At 39.3% G+C, this 21555-nt stretch overlaps 1 pseudogene across 1 annotated transcript; it reads left to right on the top strand.

Moving 5' to 3' along the window:
* The first annotated feature begins 1816 nt into the window (after window positions 1–1816).
* LOC105506716 lies at window positions 1817–2733 on the top strand (annotated as a pseudogene). Its single transcript, XR_001000978.1, has one exon. The product of XR_001000978.1 is annotated as a 40S ribosomal protein S2 pseudogene (transcript).
* Window positions 2734–21555: the final 18822 nt, after the last annotated feature.

Raw genomic sequence — 21555 nt, 5'->3', positions numbered from 1 at the left:
AGGATGGTCTCGATCTCCTGACCTCGTGATCCGCCCGTCTCGGCCTCCCAAAGTTCTGGGATTATAGGCTTGAGCCACCGCGCCCGGCCCCCTTTTCCTTTCTTTTCCTTCCTAGACAATTCAGTACTAAAGCTGTCACGTAGGGTGGAGCAACGTTGCTATCTGCTTGGGGAAGGGGTTGCTTGGCGTGGTATCTGGGAACCAGAGCAGCGGGAGGAAGAAATAGGCCCATAGGAAGCATACACCATGTGGCCTCAGGCCTGTGCAGAGGAGGAGGCCTGGTGGGCGGCTCAGAGTACAAGCAAGGTGCAGAGGGTGTCCAAGCATTGGGGTGAAGTAAAGTGGGACATCAGAGCCTGGGTGTAGTAAACAGGCTAAGCAGAGAATCCAGGCAGACATATAGGCTGGCCCATGGGGCCCGAACCTGCAGGGACCCTAAATAGGAGGAGGAAGGCACCCATGCAAAGGGTAAAGGGTGTGGGCAAAATGGGATATTAGTTACAGCTGGGGATGGACCAAATAAGTAAATCAATTCAAAAGAATGACAGCGGGTTTTGTAATGTCGCAAAATGAATGAACAAATATAGAAAAAGAGAAGAAAGCTAAAATAACACTGTGATGTTGGATCAGAATTCGAAATGTCAGTGCGTACTAACATATTTCAAACTATAAAGATAGGGATGTGTGCACACATCTCTATGTATGTATATACATCTGTATATACATGTATATTCATCTCATGGATGTATATACATACATGCATAAATAAACTTCTATATATTCCCTAACTTTGTCCATTGCAGGCCTAGGAGTGGCCATATTCCCAGTGGTGCACAGACTTTACATTATCAATATACATTTTGATACTATTAATACACATTTTTAATACTATTTTCTACAGAAAGGAAAGATGGATCCTTGGATAAAGGGCTGATTCTTAGGTCGGTACAGGAGAAGTAAAAAATGTCCCCGAAATATCTTGTTATGTATTCTTGAAAGCAAAAAGATGCTCAAACAATGAATATTTCAAAAGAACCATTTCGAAGGTATACCTGTTGGCCAAATTGAGGACAATTTGAGTATGAAAATAAATTAAATAAGTAAATGGAATTCTAATCCATTAGGTAAAAGAGAAAACCATGAATCTCCAACGACGTGCATCTCTACATACAGACAGACGAGATATTTACCTCATTTGAAAATACCTCCCCACAGAAAACACTCATTAAGCAATTACTAAGGGAAAAAAGAGTAACTTCACAGTGGATAAGCCTGGCAGACACCACATTCATCAAGTAATCAAGGCAGTACTCATTAGTAATAGAACAAATCAAAATTGCAAGCCTCCTGATAGAATACAAGAGAACAACAGAGCATCACTACAGTTTCATTTCTCATGAAATGCAAATCCTGAATCCACTTCTGAAGAAATATCAGACAAATCCCAGTGAGGAACATTCTGAAAACCACTGGGCCATGATCCGCAGAAGTGCCAAGTTCAGCAAAGTCAGTGACTAAGGATCTCTTCTGACAACTGAATGCGACATGTAAATCTGAACTCCATTACGTTGCTATAGGATGTTATTGGGAGAACTAGACACGTAAATAGGATCTGAGGACTAAATATTATTAGCTTGCCAATGTTAGTTTTCTGATTTTGGTAGCTGTAGAGGATTTTGTGTTTATGTAGGAGAACATCATTGTTCACAGGAAATGAGCACTGAACGATTTAGGGGTAATGGGACATCAGGTAAGCAAACTACTTTCATAAGGTTCTGAGAATAAAATATCTGTCCTTGCGTCTCCGAGGAAACACCAAATGGCGGATGACGCAGGTGCAGCCGGAGGGCCCGGAGGCCCTGGTGGCCCTGGGATGGGGAAGCGCGGTGGCTTCCGCGGAGGTTTAGACAGTGGTATCCGGGGCCGGGGTCGCGGCGGTGGATGGGGCCCGGGCGGAGGCCGCGGAGCTCGCGGAGTCAAGGCGGAGGATAAGGAGTGGATGCCCCTCACCAAGCTGGGCCGCTTGGTTAAGGACATGAAGATCAAGTCCCTGGGAGATCTACCTCTTCTCTCTGCCCATTAAGGAATCTGAGACCATTGACTTTTTCTTGGGGGCCTCTCTCAAAGACGAGGTTTTGAAGATTATGCCGGTGCAGAAGCAGACCCGTGCTGGCCAGCGCTCCAGGTTCAGGGCGTTTGTTGCTATCGGGGACTACAATGACCACGTCGGCTTGGGTGTTAAGTGCTCCAAGGAGGTGGCCACCGCCATCCGTGGGGCCATCATCCTGGCTAAACTCTCCATTGTCCCCGTGCGCAGAGGCTACCGGGGGAACAAGATTGGCAAGCCCGACACCGTCCCTTGCAAGGTGACAGGCCACTGCGGCTGTGTGCTGGTGCGCCTCATCCCTGCACCCAGGGGCACTGGCATCGTCTCAGCACTTGTGCCCAAGAAGCTGCTCATGATGGTTGGTATCGATGACCGCTACACCGCAGCCCGGGGCTGCACTGCCACCCTGGGCAACTTTGCCAAGGCCACCTTTGATGCCATCTCTAAGACCTACAACTACCTGACCCCTGACCTCTGGAAGGAGACTGTATTTACCAAGTCTTCCTATCAGGAATTCACTGACCACCTTGTCAAGACCCACACCAGAGTCTCCGTGCAGCAGACCCAGGCTCCAGCTGTGGCGACAACATAGGGTTTTTATACAAGAAAAATAAAGTGAATTAAGCCTGAAAAAAAAAAAAAATCTGTCCTTAAAATTTTTCTATAACTTTATCGTTGATTCAAATGTTTTAAAAAATGAACCAAAGTACCAAAATAGCATTTTAAAATAATGTGTATTTTTATTAAAAATGGGCAAGACACTGTCATGTTAATCAAGTCAATTTTCTATATAGAAAAATTTATAACATCAATAAAATAAATGGAAATGGAAATATATGCAATGATGTTAGTTCTTTCCCATATTGTTAGGTAGATAACATGAAGCCCTAATAGAGTTTCTGGAAAATTAATATTTCAGTGGAAATTCACAGGTTGTTTCCAGAATGTATATAGATGAAAATGGCCAACATTCAGATAAGCTACTGGGTTTTGAACAGTTTACAAAGTCATAGTAATTAAGAGAACATGTTATTGATACACGGAGAGATAGAAATAGAATAGAACAGGATAAGAGGCCAGAAATAGAGCCTCTTATAAGTGGACATTTTTATTACAACAAAGTTTGTACCACAGAACAGTAGAGAAGGAGCAGTGTTTTCAAAAAATTATGCCTGGTCAACTGGAAATCCACTTGGGGAAAAGCAAAATGACTTCTGCCTCACCACCAAGCAATCCATACTTTGTGCATTGCCAATCTAAATATAAGAGGAAAACCTCTATTACAGAGCCCCTTGATCAGTGTTGCCCGTAGGAACTTGTATGGTGATGGAAATGCTTCACCTCTGAACCCTCCAAGATGATAGCCACAGCCACACATTGGTTTGAGCAGGTGAAATATGGCTAGTATAACTCAACCACCAAATTTTTACTTTGTTTTTATTTTACCTAATTTATGTTTAAATATCCACATGTGGCTAATGGCTACTATATTAAACAGTACAGTTCTAGATAATAAGGGAAGAGAATATCTTTATGTCCTTGGGGTAGGCAGATATTTCCTGATAGAACACAAAAGTATTCTCCATCAAGGAAAAAATTGGCAAATAAGAGCTTCTCATTAGAAGACATCATCAAGAAATTGAACGTAAACCAACACGTAGGAGTTATTGCAACACCCATAGTTAACAAGTTCTCAGTCCTGAATCAATAAAGCCTTCCCATAATCATTAGAAACTTACCAAAGAAAATGAAAGTGGAGTAAATGGACAAATGGCTTGAACAAGCACTTCACAAAAAGGATAGCCAATGAAGTAGTGCTTTATATCAGTGTTATCAGGGCTCTTCTAATTGAAACCACCATTAAATGTCACTACACACCCACCAGAAAGGCTAAAGTTTGTAAGACCCACAGGACATGTGGCAGGGATGTGGAGTGACAGTCGCACTCCAGTGGTGGTAAATTGGAACCCACTTTATAAAACAGGTATTATCCACTAAAATTAAATGTATGCAAACCTTATAAACATTAATTCCACTCTAATGGATATGTCCAATGTAAACGCATGCACGTGTGTGCCAAGAGTCTTGAGCAAGATTTGTAGAATATTCCTCAACTTGGATTTAGCTGATATTTTCTCATGACAAAAAAAAAAAATCATAGTATGTGGTAATAAACTGTGAAATACAATGAGTATTACAAAGTAATGAAAAAAAATCACTGCATGCAACAACCTGAAGAAAACCTGCAAACATAATATTCAGTGACAGAACAAGATACAAAGGATACATTCAAATGATTCCTTTGGTGTAATCTTCAAAACAGGTGGTATCTGTCCATCATAGTCAAGGAGAGGAGGCTGTAATTATGAGAGGACAGGAAGGGGCCTCCAAGGTGAGCAGAGTGTGCAGTTTCAGGCCCTGGGTAGTGGATACCTGGGTTTGCTCCCACGTGATCATTCAATCAGATGCATGTTTATGATTGCTTGCTGCCTTTTGGTTGGTTACAGGGCAATACAAATTGTAACATCATTACTGTAAATTCCTAATCATATATTTATAAAATGTACTGCTGTGTGATTTCTTCCCATAAGCCAGCTATCCTAAGCCTAGTTTTATGACATTGCTACTCCTGCCAGTTTTTTCAAGAGCATGGTTGAATGTTTCCATAATCCTCAAAATTAAATTTATTCTTTTGAAATAAAAAATAAACTTGGTGTTATGATTTCAGTGATGCTGAGAATATTACAACATTCCACAATAATTCATTCTTTTATCTTGTTCCCACAGAGAATTTTAACTCTGCATCCCCTAAAATAGTGGCAGGCACTGCTTTAAAAGAATGAACTGGCTTATTCTGTCAAATGGTGATCGAACCCATTTTAAATTTGCAGGATGAATTTTATGGTGCTGACAACTTTTATAAATGATTTCTGGGCTAAAATATTGAATAAGTATTATTATCCTTCAGTGTGTCATTAGATGTTTAATGAATGTTTTTAACACAGATAACAATGGACACAGTTATCCTGGTAGACATATAAAAGAAACCATTATCTCACCACTTTAATGTCCTTCTTTGCTTTAGTTCTCTTAAAATCCTTCCAAAAGAAAAATGTGTCTACCTCTCTTCATTCTTCATGCCTCTCTGGGGCTCATATTAGTTGCTAATTGCAGTTTCCTGTTTTATCTCTTTTGGTCCACAGGGATCACAGACCTTTTTATGACATCTTCTCTGTAATACCAGGCATTACTTGGTATTTATTTTCAACATATATAATGTACCACCACTGTCACGGGAAAATTTCTCTTAGATGAAAAAAATTCCATAAAAATAGATGCTTGCATTTTAATTGTAGATGATATGGCTACTCTTATTCTTATCAATGCCAGGGTTAAAAAATAAGAAGAGCAAAATAAAAATGCAATAGGAAAAAGGCTAAATCATAAGCTCATACACACTCTGTCCTGGTGTAAGCTGCAATAACTGACCACAGCATGAGACATTAGCAGTGAATTAGATCAAAACGATATTTTTTCTAATATTAATAGTTCAGAGTAGTCCTCCTATAAAATCCAAAGACTTGAGTGTTTTTTGAATTATGATTTCTCTGGAAAACATTGCCTTAAATTTCATTTGTGGCATTTTGAAATATATTCCAGTGAAACCTGGAAAGAACTGCGTTTTCCACACACTTTCCCACCTTCCCAGTCTTTCTCATTCCCTCTTGCTATACAACTTCCCTCTTGCTTACAAAATGGAGTCTTTATTATTTTTTTTTTTTTAACAAATTGAGGTATTTCTGGTCTATCAGAACAACAGATTTAAAAAAAAAAAAAGATATTTCCACTAAACAGCCCACTACTAATACAGTATAGAGAGTTTTGCCCTACTTCAGTAACCTCACAAAAGAATTACCTGTTTCCCTTATCGAAACGAATTGCATCCTTTTGGTAGAGTTTCAACTTCCTGGAATAGCAAGAAAACCGACAAACCACTCCTTGACAGAATTGTTCCTGCATTGTGCCATCTGATACGATCCATTAATGCCATTGGAGCGCTGTCACAACCAGCACTTATGATGTGTGTATTTGTGTGCATTTTATTTCTATTTTAGAGAGAAATAAGGAAAGGAATTTCTCCTCTTCTACTTAGTAAAAAATAAACAATATTTTCTTTGAATATTCTTCACACTTTGTTCTATCATTGGAATCAAAGAGGTAGAAAAAAACGTACGATATTTCTTGTAGCATTTTTTAAGGGAGACACTGGGATCGCTGTGATTTCTATAGTATCTGAGCTGAAGCTGTTAACGCACCACTTTAAACAGAAACTTTAAATTTTTTGTTTCTTTCCTCTGCCATGTCTTTAACTCTGTGAATTTTCATACTTGGTGAAGTTGAAGAAGAAAAAGGAAAAGTAATTGCACCTGGAAGTTTACCTCTTTGCTGAATTTCTTTAGTTATTATTTCAGCTATTTGCACTTTGAAAAAGAGTTTTCCTCCCACATGAAATGACTTTTCCATCTGCCTGAACTTCTGGAGATAAAAAGTGAAAAAAGTGCCACAGATTTCATACCAGAACTGTAGTGTGGAGCCTGAGAGGTTCACGTGTGTAGGAAATAATGAGGCTTCTTTTGTTTTGTTTCTGTTTTTGTTGCTGCTGCTTTAGCACAATTGAATCCAAATAGAAAATAGAGATAAAAAAGGAAATGCAAGTCAAAGGTAATTGGGGGTTCACTTTGTGTCATGAGACAGTTGTTAGCCCTTTTCCAAAGCTGATGTTATTGTTAGGTTTTTACCTGTTTAGTAAAAAGACACAAAAAGAGTTGAAATAACAAGAAGTTAACATCAATTTAAAATCCAGGTCCTTCAGTTGGAAATTCAGAAAGATTCCCTAGGACAGGAGCCTTTATTTACTAAAGATTTTTAAAATGTAAAAGTCTAGCCATCAATCTTTCTGAACATGACACTTTTCAGCCATGCAAGATTTTTCAGGCTGCCACTAAAGAAATCAAACAAGGGTCAGAACAGAGTAAACACAGAAGCTGTGAAAAGAAGAAAACCTATGCATCACAATAGAGAATACCCAAAAGTTACAGCACCTGTTTTCCAGCTGGGACTTAGCTTTGCAATCTGAATTTTTATCAACAAGCCCAGTGATATCCAGGCTGCCAACAGAGATCTTCTGAAAGCAGAAAGAAACCGAAGTCTGCATGGGAATAATCTCAAGTTCTAAAATGAAGTCTTAAACTCTATCAAGGCATTTTAGCCTCCGAGTTTGTTTTTCTCTTTTGTGTGTGAGAAACAAGACCATGCATTTTTCCTTACAGATGAAATTAGGCATGGCTGACCTCAGTGGGTAGCAACTGTGTCCTTCTTACCAAGAAAACTACATGTGCCAGGCACTAGCAGGCGAGAGGCTGCTCACTGTCATCTGGTAGACGATGGGATGGAAAGAACATGTCAGATTTGAAAGCCAGGCCAATATGCCAGTGCCTCTGCAATTATCTTGCCCATCTGCTCCTTAGCTTCCAAGCTTCTGTGTGTACACCTAGGCTGGAAGATAGACACAGAGAGAGAGAGAGAGAGAGAGACAGACAGACAGAGAGACAGAGACAGAGACAGAGACAGAGAGAGAGAGAGAGAAAGAGACAAAGACAGAGAGAGAGAGACAGAGACAGAGACAGACCCTTCAAGCATCTCACTGGCATTTAGTATACAGGAAATTTAAAGCTTTAATATACCTTATACGAAATCAACTGGGGAAGGCACTTTTAAAAAGCATCATTCCTTAATAGATATTAATTTAATACATATATTTCATTTTCCTGAGCACTTCATATATTGGTGATCTCAACTCTGTGAAATATACTTATTTCACATATTCAGAAGAAATATCAATAGTTACTCAGCTATCTTGTGTCCTTTGCTTATCAAATTGTATCTGATAGCTATTATCTGAACCTATTCTAGCTCACGTCTATGTTTACAGATATGATACAAAAAATTCACCAGTCAAAATTATTCAGGAAAACATCCTTGGAAAATTGTCCAAGTTTATTTAATAGAAACTAATACATTCGAACAGGTTTTGAAATGCATAATATTTATAAAGAACTAAATATGTACATATTATGTATATGAGTTAGTCATTCTAATCAGTAGCTAATTCACAAATGTATTGAGCATTTACTTTGTGCAAGACCCTGTGAAAAATGTACTAGACATAAAAGATAAGTAAAACTTGCTTCCTGCCTTCAAGAAACTCACTTTTTAGCAGGAAAGATAAAGAAAATGCATTAATAACCCTAAAACATGGTAGAATGTAGTAAGATCAAGGAGTATGATGAGTGTATGGTGAATTATAAGTGGAAAACCGATTCTGAATAACACTTTAAGTTGGGACTTCAAAGGCTATAGCCAGGCATGTTATAGGGTCCAGTGACACAAAAAGAAAGGAAACCTAAGAATTTATCACTGCTACTCAAAAGGAATCTCCTGATAAGATAGATGAATGGAGATTGTATTTAGCATGTAATAGAAACCCTTACTATCCTTCCTTTAAAATGCAAAGAATAGGTTCATTTCATGTAACAAGTTGAATCTTTATTTTTCTAAATTCTAATTTATTTTTAATTAACATTTTTATGGCCATTTGAACAAAACTAGAGAGAATGGTAAAATGAATCTGTATCCCAAGTTTTTAAATGTCTAAGACTCTTATCTCGATTCTTTCACCAATACACTGTTTACTGTGGTTTTGGAAAGGGAGAAAATCTAGATTCTTTTAAAGCAAATTCAGACATGTCATTTTAACTGTTTGAAATGTGTGATGGCATTGGGTTGTTTTTCCTGTTGACTTTCCCACTGTTATGAACTGAACTGTGTACCCATAAAATTTGTATATGGATGCCCTAACCCCCAGTACCTTAGAATGTGACTGCATTTGGAGATAAGGCTCTAGTGGGTAATTAAGTTTAAATAGACAGATGATAAGGATGGGGCCTTAAACTAACATGACTGATGTCCTTATAAGAAAATGGAGATACCCCAGGGATGCCCAGATAAAGGGCCATGTAAGGACACACAGAGAAGGCGGTCACCTGCAATCCCTGAAGAGAAATCTCAGGAGAAACCAACCCTGCTGGCACCTTGATCTTGGACTTCCAGCCATCGGAATGTAAGACACTAAATTTCTGTGTTTTAAAGTTATCCATCCTGTGGTATTTTGCTATGGCAGCCCTGGCACATGAATACCCCTACATTCTGGATATGACATGTTTCTCTGTGCCCTGTATTTTCTGCTAACTGATTGTGGAAGATGCTGAAGTGACCTCCAAGTGCAGTGATCACTCCAGCTGCCATGCATAATGGTTGACAAAGGCTTGTGGTTGTCCCCTTTTCTGGAGAACCACCCAGAGCCTGTAGAAGAACCCACTTCACATCTGTTGCCCTAAAGCCAATGACTGCCTGACATGGAGGCATAAAACACTGACCCATTTGACCCACGAGTGGAGTGAAGGCAAGTCTCTGGTGTGATCCAGTCCCCAGAGCACCGTGGATTCAGCCAAGGTGCGGCTGTGGTTGCGAGTGGCTTACTCAGCTCTTGCGCCTGCCCTATCTGGCTTCACAACCTCAACATTTTCCTGAAGAGCAGCCTCTCAATAAGGCACATGCACTGTGTACTTTATTAGGAACTGAACTCTAAGGCAGCTGGTGACAGTCAGAGTCCTAAGACAAGACTCCCAGGCTGTGATTTTAGACTCAGATTCTGGACTGACCTGGAGGTGAGGACGTGTCTGTGCCTGGCAGTAGCTGGAGCATGGACAGCACCTAGCAAGCACCCCTGTAATTGCTCAGTTTTCACCTATGGTCATCTGGAGGCCGATCCACACAGAAGATGTTTATCAGGAAATATTCATACACCAGCTCTTGGAGTTTCTCTTGTCTTAAAAAAAATATGTGGGGAAATGAAATTATGAGGAGTGAGGGTTTGAGTGGATATTGCTAAGAGCTGTGTATTACTTAAAAAGAGTAAGCCACAGGGTCAGATTATTAATCACAATTTACAGCATAATGTATAGGTCAGTAAACTTCCTTGACAGTATTTAAATAGATGCTCACTCCTGCAGCCAGAGGTAAACAGAGATAAAAACCAAGTAGAGAACCTAAGTTTAACAATGGAAAAACCTCAAAGGAGGCTACACTAGTGGTCTTTGATGGTTTCCAGGCTTTCTGGCACAAAAAAGTTTTCAAAGCTTATGCTGCCCACAGACCTAGAATCGGCCATTGCTCTAAGGAGCCCTCATCTCTTTCAGTGGGAAATGGTATTTTGCATCTTCAATCTGGATTTAAGGCTACTCTGAATTTGGATGGGAGTGTAAGTCCAATAAACTCAAACAAAATTAGTTATTTTTTTTAAAAAAATTTGCATGTTAATGCAGAAGGGGAAGCAAACACATCCTTCTTCACATGGTAACAGCAAGGAGAAATGCCAAGCAAAAGGGGGAAAAGCTCCCTATAAAACCATCAGATCTCATGGGAACTTACTCACTGTCATAAGAACAGCATGAGGGTAACTGTCACCATGATTAAATTACCTCCCACTGGGTCCTTCCCACAACACATGTGAATTATGGGAACTACAATTTAAGATGAAATCTGGATGGTGGCACAGCCAAACCATATAATTCTGCCCTGGGCCCCTCCCAAATCTCATGTCCTCATATTTTAAAACACAATCATGCCCTTCAACAGGCCTCCAAAGTCTTAGCTCATTCCAGCATTAACCCAAAAGTCCAAGAGCAAAGTCTCAACTGAGACAAGGCAAGCCCCTTCCACCTATAAGCCTGTAAAATCAAAAGCAAGTTCACTAATTCCTAGACACAATGTGGATACAGGCATTGGGTAAATATAACTGTTCCAAGTGGGAGAAATTGGCCAAAACAAAGGTGCTGTAGGCCCTATACAAGTCCAAAATCCAATAGGGCAGTCATTAAACCTTAAAGTTCCAAAATGATCTCATTTGACTCCATGTCTCATATCCAGGGTATGATGATGGAAGAGGGGCTCCCATGACCTTGGGCAGCTCTGCCCCTGTGGCTTTGCAGGGTACAGCCTCCATCCTGGCTGCTTTCATGGGCTAGGATTGAGTGTCTGTGGCTTTTCCAGATGCACAGTGCAAGCTGTCATTGGATCTACCATTCTGTGGTTTGAAGAACGATGGCCCTTTTTTCACAGCTTCACTAGGCAGTGCCCCAGTGGGGACCCTGTGTCAGGGCTCTGACCCCACGTTTCCCTTCCACACTGCCCTAGCAGAGGTTCTCCATGCGGGCTCTGCTCCTGCAGCAAACTTCTGCCTGGACATTCAGACGTTTCCGTACATTCTCTGAAATCTAGAGAGAGGTTCCTAAAATCTCAATTCTTGACTTCTGTGTACCCACAAAGTCAACACCACATGCAAGCTGTCAAGGCTTGGGGCTCACATCATCTGAAGCAATGGTTGGAACTGTATATTGGCCACTTTCAGCCACAGCAGGAGGTGAAGCAGCTGGGGCAGAGGCCATGATGCCCTAAGGCTGCATAGAGCAGGGTGCCCCTGGGCCCAGCACATTGAATCATTTTTCCCTTCTAGGTCTCCAGGCCTGTGATCAGAGGGGCTGCCATGAAGCTCTCTGACATGCCCTGGAGACATTTTCCCCATAGTTTTGGTGATTAACACTCTGCTCCTTGTTACTTATGTAAATTTCTGCATCAGACTTTAATTTCTCCCCAGAAAAAGGGTTTTTCTTTTCTATCACATTTTCAGGCTGCAGATTTCCTGAACTTTTATTATCTGCATCCTCTTGAATGCTTTGTCACTTAGAAATTTCTCCTGTGAGATACCCTAAATAATCTCTCTCATGTTCAAGGTTCCACAGAGATACAGGGCAGAGGCAAAATGCCACCAGTCTCTTTGCATAGCAAGAGTGACCTGTACTACAGTTCCAAAGTTCCTCGTCTCCATCTGGGACCACCTCAGTCCGGACTTCATTGTCCATATCACTATCAGCATTTTGGTCAAAGCCATTCAAGGAAGTTGAAGTCCCAAACTTTCCCACATTTTCCAAATGTGGAATTCCCAACTTCCCACATTTTCCTATCTTTTACTGAGTCCTCTAAACTGTTCCAACTTCTGCTTGTTACTCAGTTCCAAGGTTATTTCCATATTTTTGGTTATCTTTACAGCAGCACCCCACTCTGTGCTGCACCAATTTACTATACTAGTCCATTCTGAAATTGCTATGAAGAGACACCAGAAACTGGGTAATTTATAAAGAAAAGAGATTTAATTGACTCACAGTTCCACAGAGCTGGGGAGGCCTCAGGAAACTTACAATCATGGCAGAAGGAGAAGCAAATACGTCATTTTTCACATGGCAGCAGGAAGGAGTAATGTTGAGCAAAAGGGGGGAAAGCCCCTTATAAAACCATCAGATCTCATAAGAACTCACTGACTACCATGAGAAGAGCATGGAGTTAATCACCCACATGTTTCAATTACCACCCATCAGGTTCCTCCTATGTGGGGATTCTGGGAATCTCAATTCAAGATGAGATTTGGGTGGATACACAGCCAAACCATATCAGTATTGAAGTAGCATCATTGTCTGGAGTAATACTCAAGGATCGTCGTCTCACACCAAGGAAATCAAGGACACAGACACACAAGGAGTGAGGTTAGGAACAGAGGTTTAATAGTCAAAAGAAAGAGAAAAGCTCTCTCCTACAGAAAGGGGTCCTGAGTGAGTTTTCCAGTGTATGGCAAAATGCAAGGGGTTTCTTAGATGAGCTTGAAGAGGCAGTGTCTGATTTACATAGGGTATGAAAGATTGGTCAGTCCAGGTGTGCCATTTGCATAAATTGCTAAAAATTGGTTAGCACTAGGTGTGCCATTTGCATAGTGTGTGAAAATCTGGCCACCCACACCCTAATCTTTTATTCCGCAGACTGGTTCTTTACCTGGCCAGTGCCATTTTGCCTGTTCCTTTACTGTGCACATAGTGACCAAGAAAAGGGAAGATGGAGCCTCGATGTTGAACACACCTGGCCCTCATGTATCCCTTTTCTATTGGCACAGCTGCCAGAATTCACGCTTGCAAGCTTCCAGCTCGCTTATCTATATCTGCAGCATGATTTTTCAGGCTGCTCTTTGTTAAAAAAGAAATAATTGGGAGCTTGCTTTTTGCTAAAAGGGAAATTCTGCTAAGGACTCTTTTACCCTCACTATCTGCATAAATATTTTTTTCTATCTCCCGTATCAGTACCATATCAAATAACTTCCAATACCTACATAAACTTAAAAGCATAATTGAATTGGAAAACCCAGAAATCTATCCCTTATAAGTCCTTCATCAAATATTTAAAACCTCTATGTATCCATGGCAAATCAATTTCAAGAACTAAATAATAAAAGGTGCAAGAGATGCAATGACATAAACTAAAGTAACAGATGGAAAACATAGGCATTCTATTTACAGTTGATATGTGATAAAATATTGTCCTTAATCAAATTCTATGTTGACAATGTACTACTTCTAATATTTTCTTTACAATTTGTACAAAAATATTCATAGTGTTCAATGTATTAAGGACCACCTCGCTGTGAAAGACAAGGAAATATAATTATAAAACTCAGTGTTAAGAGAAAACTTAGAAATGAACTACCATGACAGTATGTGGTCCACGGTCCTAATTACACATGGGGCTTACTACAGAGGTTACAGGGAGGTCCCAGTATTATTCCCTACACCCAACTTTACATTAGAACAACTTAGAATCACAATGCATAAGAAAAATAAATGTGTATTTTAAAAACATGACAGAACATAAAATATGAAAGTATACGAAATTAGTTCTGGACCTTGTAAAATGTAAATCACTATTCCATTGGCTCCGCAAAGGGATAAAATTTGTAAATATTATTAATAGAAAATATCCATAAAGAAAAATTAAAGGTGTAAACCTGTGGATGAATGCCCCACTATCATAGCAGATGTACCCCCAGTGCCAACTCCTTGTAACTCCACGGTCAAGACCACATTATTTATTAAAATACCAAAGAGTTTGTCTCCCAATGGTCACCTATCCTTTGCTTCAGTATTTGATGAACCCTTTATTTGTTGGTTACAACTAATTCTTTCTTCTAATGATCTTTCTCAACATAGTGCTACCCAAACCTCCTCATTCCCCACCCCATCTCACCACCACCAGCTTAGCACTGTGGACGTAACCATCTGCCATTTCAAGATATAGATTTATTTTCCTTAACAAACTTTATTTTTGATCACATGTTTAAAGTTTATTCACACTTAAATTGGTTCATTTTTGTGAAAAAATACATAATTTACATAATTTGTCAAATTAAGTTGTAATAAGTTATTTCTTAGTTACAGCTCTACTTAGCACTTTTAGTCTCCCTCTTTCTTTTGACTATCAGTAACTCACGACTCTCAATGTGTTTATGGGCCAGAAGTCAACATAATCTTTAGATTTTTCAACTAAAACTAGAAGACTGACAATGAAGTTCAATCCTGGATCAACGTCCAGCAACGTCATATAACAGGAGGAAAGCCTTGGGAAACTGACCCCAGCTAAAGTTTAAAAGACAAAAACCAAGACTTTAATATTCTAAAATTAAAGTGATGACACACAATTTAAAGACACAAGTTAGTAGACATGGGTGGGCTGACTATGTGTATGTGTACATGTGTGTATGCATGTGTGTACATGTACTTACAAGACAAAAGTACTCCAAATGTACAAAAATACATATGGATTTCTGTTATAGATAATGATCAAATATTGATGTAGGAAAGAGCTATTAATAAATTCTTGATTTAGATGAGTAAGTTTATAGCATGTGGGTTTATTTCAAGGTGAATTTTCTTAGGATTTAATTTCCTAACGAGAGGCGTAAGACATTCAAGCAGTAGTTGGATTTCACACTTACTAAGAAATCCAATGTGTATAAAATGCATATCTAATAAATTATACGTACTAGCAGATGCTAATGAAGAAAACTAACACAACACCTGTTGTGTAAACAAACAATTTGCCTTAGGAAATGAACCTCTGTGAAACATCTGTACTGGGTGGGTGACTGAGCAAAGGAACCGAAAAATTCACATGATTTTATTGCTCCTGGTTTCGTCACTCTATTCTGAATTCCCGATGCTTTTTCTAGCTTAAGCTTATTCATCAAAGATTTGATAAGGTCCTACTATATGCTTTACTGTATTAAACACTTTGAGGAAAATCCATATGAAAATTAGGTCACTTCCCTCAAGAAGACTTTTACAAATTGTGATAATGCAAGGCAAATGCAATATGTGATGCAGTGGAAATACGTACAAAATGCTAAGAATATAAATGCAGAGAGAGTGCTATCAAAGGCATTCTATGAAGCTTAATATAGGCAGATTCACTGTGATAAGGGGATTAAGGAGGGTTTCCAGAAAGATTTTTCATGGAGTGAGTTCTTCAAGCTCAGACAGGATTGGAGGAAAGGATATTGCGGATAAAAAGGCAGAAAGAGCAAAATTATAGATCATGTTTAAGGAATGAAAAAGGTTGCAGTATTACGGGCTTTTTAAAGTTTATCCATTCCCCAGTTTTTTCGTCATGAAATATTTCGCTTTCTGAATGTGTTTAGAAACTAGGGACTATGAATGAAGGTTTTAATAAGGAATGAAACAGCAGAGGCCAGACTGTGAAAGACAGCAAAGGAAATCCGGGTAAGATCATTTATTTTATCATGTCATAAGATAATATCAAAGTTCTTAGAACAGAGAGTAATTAGATCAAGGCTGCTCAGAGGCAGGGAGAAGAGAAGGGAGTACTGCAAGCAGCTTAGATACCATCTCTGAAGTACAGCATTGCTGTCACACAGTGAGCACATAACCCCGTGCCAGGGCTGTGCCATGGACTGCCCCTTAAGTCCCCTCATCAGCCATATGTCAGCAGGACTATAAGCATTAGCCTGCTTTTCAGATGGAACTGAAGCACTAAGAGGATACCAAGGGGTAGAGAGAACAAGTTTTCTGTTGGTCTAATATGATGAGCATATGTGGCTCATGCCTTCAAAACTTGTCCTGCTTCCAAGGGGAGATAAGTGATTACAAGCATGAAGGTCTAGCCAAATATTTGACCTTACAATCTTGGGTTCCTCTAAATTGCATCTCACCATATTTCCATTAGCCACCTCACCAACCTCCAGTTTATTCTCATTATAACAAAAATTACCTCAGCCTCTCAGTGCTGGGTTGTCCTCCCCACCAACCTTCCCAGTGGAGGTGCTGCTCATCATGCCATTGATTGGTTCACAGATCCTTACTGCCTTGGTCTTTTTCCCATGCCAACACATCAAATCTATTCCCTTCACCCTCTCTGAACATGAGCCTGCCACTCTATGTAAAGGGCTATGAAAATCTTCAATGTCCTGAAGACATCACTAAATCAACAGTTACTTCGTCAGTAGTAACTGAATGCTCAAAACTGTGCTAAAATAGAAAAAAAGAGAAACAAAACCTAAGAGACCAGGCATGGTGGCTCACGCCTGTAATTCTAACACTTTGGGAGGCCAAGGCAGGTAGATCACTTGTGGTCGGGAGTTAGAGACCAGCTTGACCAACATGGAGAAACACGGTCTCTACTAAAAATACAAAACTAGCCAGGCATGGTGGCACATGCCTGTAATCCCAGCTACTCAGGAGACTGAGGCAGGAAAATCTCTTGAACCTGGGAGGTCGAGGTTGCAGGGAGCTGAGATTGCACTCCAGGGCAACAAGAGTGAAACTCTGTCTCAAAAAAAGAAACAAAAAACAAAAAACACCTAAGAAACAGATGTTGCCTTTTGAACAGTTCCAATCCGTTCATTAGAAAGATAGCTATGTGTATTAGTCTGTTCTTGCACTGCTATAAAGACATACCTGTGACTGGGTTATTTACAATGATAAGAGATTTAACTGACTCACTGTTCCACAGGCTGTACAGGAAGCATGACTGGGGAGTCCTGAGGAAACTTTTAATCATGGCAGAAGGGGAAGGGGAAGCAGGTACATCTTCACATAGCCGGTTGAAGAGGAAGAGAAGCAGGGAAGAGGTGCCACACACTTTTAAACAACCAGATCTTGAGATAACACAATCACTAGCAGAGGAACAGCACCAAAGAGGAAACCCCCCATGATCCAATCATTTCCCTCTAGGCTCTACTTTCAACATTGGGGATTACAATTTGACATGAGATTTGGGTGGGGATACAGACCCAAACCATACCACTATGTTTGTAAGATGAGCACAAGAAGAAAGACAAATATGTCTCTGTGTGTGCCTTTATTCCTATGTGAGTTTTAACTACCAAGCCTGTTCTCAAAGCCCTCTTCATTCATAAATATCTGAACATCGCCGGGCACGGTGGCTCAAGCCTGTAATTCCAGCACTTTGGGAGACCGAGACGGGTGGATCACGAGGTCAGGAGATCGAGACCATCCTGGCTAACACAGTGAAACCCCATCTCTACTAAAAAAAAAAATACGAAAAACTAGCCGGGCGAGGTGGTGGGCGCCTGTAGTCCCAGCTACTCGGGAGGCTGAGGCAGGAGAATGGTGTGAACCCGGGAGGCGGAGCTTGCAGTGAGCTGAGATCCGGCCACTGCACTCCAGCCTGGGTGACAGAGCGAGACTCCGTCTCAAATAAATAAATAAATAAATAAATAATAAATAAATATCTGAACATTAACAGGATGCATATAGTGAGCAAATGAATATTTTAAATCCCTAAATAAATCATTGTCAATAGATAAAGTCAACTCCAGATGGTAGATTCTACCTAGCCCTAAGACCAGTATGGCTAGGTGCTATGAAATGTTATAGTGAGGGTAAAAGATATAGATGCGAATTGTTTAAGATGGAACATATGGAATAATCTAATGGTTAGAGATATCAAGAGAAGTGCTTCCTAAGTGTTTTCTGGAAACAAAGAAAACTTTAGGAGTTCTCTGAAGTATATGTTCTTTGCAAAAATCTTTGTAATGCCCTGCCTGTTTTAAGCAAATTAATAGTAGCCTAACATTTCATCTCTCCCAGAAGAGTCAACATTTTTTCTAAGATAAACAATGAGATTAACAATGTGAAGATGTGAAGACTGGGTTCAGTGGCTTATGCCTGTAATCCCAGCACTTTGGGAGGCCAAGGCAGACAGATCCCTTGATCCCAGGAGTTGGAAACCAGTCTGGATAACATGGCGAAATCCCATCTCTACTAAAAATACAAAAAATTAGCCTGGCATGGTGGCACATGCCTGTAGACTCAGCTACTCTGGAGTGTGAGGTGGGAGAATCACCTGAGCCTGGGAAGTCAAGACTGCAGTGAGTCATAATCTCACCATTATACTCCAGCCTGAGCAACGGAAGTGAGACCCTGCCTCAAAAAAAAAAAAAAAGGTGAAAAATTCTGTCTTCTATTTCTAACTGTTTATGTGGATTTAAACTTGCTTAATCATTTCAAGCTGCACTTCAAAGGGCAGATACTAGAGCTCTTCAGATTCACAGGGATATCTCACCTCTTGTATGTGGAAGAACGGAAGAAGGTCTCACACAACAATCACTCAGTAGGGAAAGTAGGGAAGTAGAGGCCACAATACTAAGGACAATCTAAAGACTGGCTTGTTGTTTAATAAGAAACACTAAAAGAATGTAGTATTGATATGAAAAACAATTCTCTCCTAATACTGGCTTTATCACTAAGCATCTCTAACATTTTCAGTACACACTTTTGTATGAACTTTTTAAAGACTTTAAGTTTTTAGAACAGTTGGTTTCACAACAAAATTGAGAGGAAAGTATAGAATTATCCTATATATCCCCAGATGGACTTCTAAAAAGCCTAAATAAATAATTTTTCAGAGTAGAAATTTCATAATTGAGTTAAATGGAAGGTATATCCCAGTCATTATTCTTAGTTGCACACAACATAATCAACTCCATATGCTTTTAACAGAAATGTTTTAAAGATATGAAAGTGGGCATAGAGATGAACACAAAATATAGAGTTCAGAATAGAGTCAAAAAATAAACTCAGAAATGTATAATTGACAAAGTTTTGAAAATGTTGCCAAGATAACTGAATGTGTAAAAGAAAGCCTTCTTAACAGATGCTGCTGAAATATCTGGAGACAGGTAAAAAGAGAGAAGAGGAGGAGGAAAAGGAGGAGGAGGAGGAGGAGGGGGAGGGGGAGGAGGAGGAGAAGGAGGATGAAGGGAGGAAGGGAAGAAATGATGGAAGAGAAGAAAGGAAATGTCAACTTTTGCCTTACATTGCAATCTAAAGTTAAAATGGATCATAGAACTAAATGTCAGACCTAAATCTATCACATTTTCAGAAAAAAAGACAAAAATAATTTATGATCATGGGCTAAGAATAAATTTCAAAGACAATAAGCAAAGAGCACAACACAGATGGTTGAAGATTTGATTTCCACAAATTTAAATATTTTGCTTTTTCAAAAGCATTTAAAAATGAAAAAATTTGCTTCCTTACAGAAGCAAATATTTTAAAGATAAATATTTAAATATAAATATTATTTCCAATAAATACCTTGTATCCAAAATATATTATATAGAGAACTCTTACAACTCAATGACAAACAACCACACTGAAAAAAATGGGCAAAAGATTAAGACCTTTCTTCAAAGAAAATATACCACTTCCTAATGAGCACAAGCTGCTCCACACCAGTAGTTATTAGGTAAATGCAAACTACAATTGCAGTGATACACCACTACATGTACACTAGGATGGGTGAAAATAAAAAGAATACCTGCACTATATGTTGGCAAAGATATGGAGCAACTAGAACTCTCATACATTGCTTGTAGTTGTACTAAACAGTACAACCACAATCACTTTGGAAAAGAGTTTGAGATTTTCCTGTAGTGCTAAGCATTCATTTACTATACTTTCAACTTATTTTTACACGAAGACTATTCATAGTCCCCAAAAAGTAAATGACTCACCAGTCCATCAACAGGCAAAGGGACAAACAAAATGTGGTAAACCCATACAGTGGAATATTATTCAATAATAAAACATAAAAACCTACTAAATAGAGAGCAACATGGAAAAATCTCAAAAACATTACAATAAGATACCATCAGAAAAAAATAGAACAGCAAAGTCATAATCATAGAAAAGGCGTCAGTAGTTGCCAGGGGTGAGGGACATGTATAACTGAAAGGCACAGAAGGGAACGTTTGGATTGGTAAAAATGTTCTATATCATGATTATAGTGGTAGTTATAGGATCATAAATAGCTACAAAAACTCACTGAATTGTAACTAAAACTTTCTGATTCTTATTATATTCATAAATTCTGTAACTTCTGTTACACCTCACTAAAGCTTAATTTATAAAAACAAAACACAACGAAACACACACACACAAATCCAAATCCATGATTTGAAAGAAATTTACCCATTTTTACTGAAGATCTTTACTTGAAGCCCAAAAAGAAGTATGCATTCAAACATAAATTAAATAATGTTTTTCAGCATGTTAGGAATAATTATGAGTTAATCTATACTCCGAGTGTATCTAGAATTTCATTGTCCAGTATAGCAGCCACCAGTACCTTGGGGTCTATTTAAATTTAAATTAATTAACAATAAAAAGAAGTCAAAGGTCCTCAGTCATGCCCTGCACATGTCAAGAGTTCAATAACCACTGCAGAAAGGTCTAATTGGATGCCATGAATCTAAAATGACTCTCAAGGAAAGCACACTTTTTTCCAGATCCAAATGGAGAAAGAGGTTAATTCTCCATTTTGTCCAGGGCTATACCAAATATAATAGAAACAGAAGGATGCAGTGCTAGCCTAAGTGGGGGCTAGGAGGTGGGAACTTAAATCTCTCCACATTTCATATCTTTAGAGAGAGAGAAGTGATTGCTTCAGAGGTTCCTGGTTAGAACACAGGCAGGTAGTCATGGGAAGAAACCAATTCTGCCATGCAGTCTGACTACAGCCCTGAGATGAAGGTCTGTGGAGTTTTGAGCAGAGTGAATAGGCAGGGAGACGTGAAGGCAGAAGGAAGCACAGGTTTGGCTGGATGCTTCCAAACCCCTCGAGCATCAGGCTTCATTGTCTTCTTAGTAGAAGTTCTCCATAGGCAAAAGTCAATTCCTTTCCATTTATCTTTCTTTTTAAACTATGTGCCTAAGAAGTATGACACGCTCCTACCAGAGAAATGTGTATTTACTGACTCTCAATTCAACGAGTTCATGGATAGGAATGCTAATTATATGGAAATAACATATCTCATATGGACTGTCCTTGGATTAAACATAAAAGCAGGCTCCAGTTCGTAATAATCCTTCCCTTTGGGGCTTCTAATAGTTTCTGCTATGTATTTCTCA

The sequence above is a fragment of the Colobus angolensis genome, unplaced genomic scaffold (assembly GCF_000951035.1).
Source record: "Colobus angolensis palliatus isolate OR3802 unplaced genomic scaffold, Cang.pa_1.0 Scaffold14, whole genome shotgun sequence".
Lineage (NCBI taxonomy): Eukaryota > Metazoa > Chordata > Mammalia > Primates > Cercopithecidae > Colobus > Colobus angolensis.
This window is presented reverse-complemented; position numbering and strand designations above follow the sequence as displayed.